Below are 5373 nucleotides of genomic sequence, written 5' to 3'. Positions count from 1 at the left end.
TGAGAGGGAGGCCAGAGGAGGCAGGTGTCCTGGGCAGATGGCCCCACCAGTGTGGCAGTGGTGGGTGCCATCCCAATGTCCCCTGACCTCGATTGACTGTGACTTCTGATCCTGTCTGCTTTTCTTTGTGTTGGGCATTGTGAGCCCCTGCAGATTCTCAGCAGTCGAAAGAGAAATCATCTTCTAACGATGGTGCTGCTCTCTTCAAAGTCTCTGGTGGTGTTCTGGTGAGATTCCAGACAACCCCTGAAAACCATGACGCTACAGAAGTACCTAGAGAACTGGAACCCTGACAAAACAGGCTAGAAATTCCTGTTTTGACAAGAACTTCCAGAGTCCAGGTGGCCAGAGGGCGCCTGCCAGGACCTGCTTGGAAGGCAGAATCTCAGGATCCTTCCTTAGCCGGGAGCTTCCAAGGCGCTGCCTCTGGCTGAGCCCAGGCCAGCTGGCGGGGTGCAGCCCTGGAATCATCTCTCTTCCCTGCCTGAAAGACAGGAGACTTGGCATGGAATATAGGTCAAGTTTGTGTCCAAGATTCTTTTCTCTTTTTCCAAGACAACGTCTGGGAAGGAGCTAGGCTGGGAGTGGCTTGGGACAGGGAGGAGGGACCCTGACATTTGTGGAATGTCTGCTGCATGAATGTCACTGCATTTGGTCCTCTTGGTGTGCGTGGGAGGCTCATCACCCACTTTACAGATAAGGTCATGGGGCCTCGGAGAGGCAGGCAATGGTAGGTCTTGCAGTTGGTAAGAGGCAGGGCGGGATTTGAAGCTGCGTCGCCTGGCTCCAGAAGGCTCCCTTCCCCACTGTCCCTGCTGCAAGATCAGGGTGAAGCAGGGGGTCCCTGTGTCAGGGCTCAGTTTCCCAAACTTGAAGCGCTCACACAGTGGAGAAGGGGCCAGCTGGAAGCTGGGGATGCCTTGTGAACTTCCCGAGGGCCACACCACTTGGTTGGCCCTTCTCATTCCTCCATCTTTGCTCCCTTCCTTCCCCAACCAGATAGCTTCCAATCAGTCTGAAGTTAAAAGCAACCATGACAAAGTACAACAGTCCTGACCTTCCTTCACTCCTGGGTACCATGTTCTCCCTAGAGACTAATGTGCTATCCTTCTTGGCTGAGCTCCTGAAAGAGTCATCCTAAGGCCATGCCCCACCTTCTCACCAGCCTCTCCTCACCATCTCCAGACTGGCTTTCTCTCTCCTCTTCACCGTCACTGCCCCACCGTGGCCACTGATTACTTGCCCTTGCCAAATTCCTTAGGCGGTCCCCATTCTCTTGTTATTTGGCTTCTTGACAGCGTCGACCTGTTGACCTTTCATCCCTTCTTCATGTTTCTTCTCTTCCATGATGATATATTCTCTGGATTTTCCTCTGATCTCTTGGCTACTCCTTCAACTACCTCCTTTTTAGGTTCCTTTTCCTCCATCAAACCATTAACTGTCCAAATTTCAGGGCCTGCCCTCAGCCTCTTCCCCTCTCTTGCTATGTTTGTTTACTCATCTCACGCATTTCCATGGCTTGAATACCTCCACATTTATGCCTTACGCTTGCATGATCTTTACAAGCTCCAAATCCACTTGTCTATGTAGAGGCCTGTAATTTTGCCCCCCTGTCACTGGCCAGGTAACACACTGGGCTGGCATTCTGGGTCTGTGGGATCAACGCCTACAGGTTCAGGCTAGCTGCCCTTAGGGCGGCACTCACATCCGGGTTGGAGCACCCTTAATCTTAGCATCACATTGTGACTCAGTCTCAGTCTGGCATCCCTAATCCCAGCATCCCACACTCCAGATCCAGCTACCATGATGGCATGAGCATATCTTGATGCAAGTCCTAACAGGTAGCCCTACTCTTTTAATTCTGATTGATTGACTGACTTGAGGTTTTTTGAGATGCAGCCTCTTTGTGGCCCAGGCTGGTTTTAAACTCATGGTGATCATCTTGTATCAGCCTCCTGAAAGCTGGGATTACATGTGTATGCCACCACATCGGGAAGTCTTATACTTTCATAACAACCCACCTTTGCAGGCCCTAACCACTTGGTGAGACCAGTATTAATTCCTCTGAGGACAATACCATAAGAATCTAATCACCTCCTGCTAGCCTCTCCTTTTTTTTTTGGTCGGAACCGGGGATTGAACTCAGGTCCTTGTGCTTGCCAGGGAAGCGCTTATTCCACTGAGCCATCTCCCTGGCCCTAGCCTCTCCCTTTTAAAAGTCTCACCGTCTCTCAGCACCGCACACTGGGAACCAAGCTTCCTGTCCCAAACCCTTGGGGGATGTAGCAAACCATACCCAAAACTTTCCATATTTTCTCCCTGGGCTGACTTCCTTTTTTTTTAATTTAAAATTTTTTTAATTTTCTTTCTAAACATGGCAACTTTCTCCCATCCCTGATCCCTCTACTGTGGCCTCCCTCTTTGTAGTTATCACCTACAAATAGACCATGTAAGTTATTGTATGTCATTATTTACTGTCTGTATCTCCTGGCTAATGGCAGCCCTACTGCAGTGTCCCAGAGAACAGAGTCTGGCATCTGGAAGGGGCTCACCTAGCACATGTTGACTCGATAAATGCTGCTGAGGGTGTGACTCCCTCATGGGGAGGGCAGGTCAGCTGTGACAAGTCGTTGCTATCCTTCAGTGGGACTCTTTGAGGCAACGGCTCTTGGCCCCTGCTGGATGGTAGACTCATCTGGGAGTTTAAAGAATCTCCCTGCTTGGGATAAGCCCAGATCCAGTAAATTAGAAGTTGTGGAACTACAACTTTGCAGGTGCATGCAGAGTTCAGCCAAGGTTAAGAACCACAGCTTTGCTTTGCTTTGCTTTTATTTTATTTTATTTTAGGTACCAGAAATCAAACTCAGGACCTTGTGCTTACCAGACAGATGCTGTGCTGCTGAGCTATAGCCCGGGTCAAGAACCACAGCCTTTAAAGTGATGGGATTACAAGGACAAGAAAATCAAGAGTTTTCTCTGCAACAGCCCACCTTTGTGTGGAACAGAAAGGCATCCAAAGCTCCGAATGCCTCCAAATGGGCTCTGGAGCTCCCTGGCTTTAAGGTAACCTGGTGTTCAGGCAAGGAAGAAAGGCAAAGATGACACAGGGCAATAGTGCAGCTGGGTGGCAGGAGATGAGGACCAGAGGGGTGTGGTAGAGGCCACATCTCGGTGCCCACAAGGCTGCCATGTCTTCTAGGCTGGCATAGTTACAGAGAGTGGGACATTTATGTGGGGGCAACCTGACCTGGTCTCACTGCACCCTGTTCTGTGACCTTTTCACTTCCAGAGCTTTAGAAAACGTATAGGAAAATGTTCCTGGGCTCTAGAGAGAGGCTTTTGAAGGGGGCCGTTGCATGGCCTGACAGAGGAGCCACGGGAGGCAGTGGGAAGGACACTGTGTTCCCTTCACAGAAAACAGGTAGGATCAGTCTCGGAGGACTGACTGGACCAGTGATGGCCACAGCAGGTGGCGAATGTGAAGAAGTAGACCCCACAGACTGACGCTGTGAGGAAGATGGACTGCAAGGTACTGCAAGGATTGGAGGAGCACTGAGACTAATTTGTAAATAGGACCCAGCAGTCTTGGACACAGGAGTGGAGGACTAGGCCACATCCTGCCTCAGCCCTGGCCTCCTCAGTGCTTGGTTCCTTTGACACTGGGGGGCCTGGGCCCTAGAAAGAGGCCCTTGAACTCAGGCATGGAGGTGGAGCTGGCCAGGGGCTCCCTCCTTTTGACCTTCTCAATGGCTGCAGGACTTCCCCTACCTCCCTTCAACAGAGCCCCTGGCTTCTGGCTTCTTTCCAGTCCTCTTTCCTGTTTCTGGACCCAGGGTCCCATAAAAAGTCACTTTGGCTCCAATCAATAGACCATGTCTTTACCCAGGGAGATCTTGGTTTGTAGCTCAGAGCCTCTCAGGCAGGCTGGGGGTAGGGGGTGGGAGGAGGCTGGTGCTCTCCTCATCCTGAGGATGCATTAGGGCTGCCTCAGCAGGTCTGTGCTTTTTGTGAGGACACATATGGCTCCCCAAAGAAACCTTACAGAGCAGGATTGGGGACTCCAGAGGTGTGAAGCAGGGTGGAGGAACATGACTGGGGGTTCAGAGAGTGCTGCACACACTGGGTCCTCTCTGCCACCTCTTGTCTCCTCCTCAGAGTGCTTCAGGGCACCGGAAGTGCTGTGTGCCTGAGGAACTCACTCACCTGGTATAAATGCAAGTTACCCAGAGGCAGAGCACACGTCAACCATGTGTTCATATCGTGCTCCTGCTTCAGCCTGGTGTGCAGCCCAGGCCATCCCCTCCCTATCAACCTGCTAACTCCTGGTAGTCCGTCCTCCACACCCCAGCTCACTTTGGGATTGTCACATCTGGGTCTGGTCACATGATCCCTGGGCACCATGTGCCTGTCTTTCTGGTGGAATTTCCAGTGAATGGAATTTGATATTAATTGCTGTGTTTCATACGTGCCTCAGCCGTCAGCCTAAATCTACAAGGGCCAGTGGTGGTTTTGTTATTGTCTCCTACACTCAGCATGTGGTCTAGAACATAGCAGGTCCTCACTGAGTGACTGTTGAGTGAATTCACGGACATGGTAGGCAGCTTTGCAGACACCGTTCAGGGATCCACACGTCCTGGTCCTCTCACCCTAGGAAGCCCTCTCTTCCCCAGTGTATAGTGGGACCAGTGACTGACTTCTAGTGAATGGTCGGTAGCAAAGGTGCAGGGGACTGAATGTGTCCCATAAACACCTGTCTGCCTCCCCCTCCTTTGCCTGCCATGACACAGCCAGCTGCCATGTTATGAATGGCTCCCCACATGTCAAGGAAATGTAGTGGCCCTAGGTGAAAGCCAGGGAGAAACAAAGGCCCTCAGTCTACCACCCCAGGAGGCACTGGCTCTGCCAACAACCTCAGGAGTGTCACTCTGAGGTGACTACTGATGGGACCCACAATCTGAGCCCCAGAGTCTCAGAACCAGAGGCCTCAGGTGAGCTAGGCCTGGCTTCCTGACCCTCAGAGCCTGTGAGAAGAATGTGGTTCATGGAAACCACTTGGCAAGGGCTCAGTGATCGTCTATTGCTGTTTATGCAGCAATAGATGACCCAGACAATGGAGAGCCACACAGCAATCACCAGCCTGCCACACCAATGCCTGTCATCACCACCCATTGAAACTTCCCCTTGTTTTATCACATGCAAACAAGGTTTATACATACTCGCACATTCATGTGCAGACACACACACACACACACACACACACACACACACACACACACAGGCTCCTGAGTGGGCCCCTCTTTCTTCTGTGTCTGATAATTTACCACTCCATTTGGGTAGAAATCAGCCCAAATTTCCTGTTAGGCCAGAGTGCCA

The sequence above is a fragment of the Octodon degus genome, unplaced genomic scaffold (assembly GCF_000260255.1).
Source record: "Octodon degus isolate 3935 unplaced genomic scaffold, OctDeg1.0 scaffold00026, whole genome shotgun sequence".
In the NCBI taxonomy this organism is placed as follows: domain Eukaryota; kingdom Metazoa; phylum Chordata; class Mammalia; order Rodentia; family Octodontidae; genus Octodon; species Octodon degus.
This window is presented reverse-complemented; position numbering follows the sequence as displayed.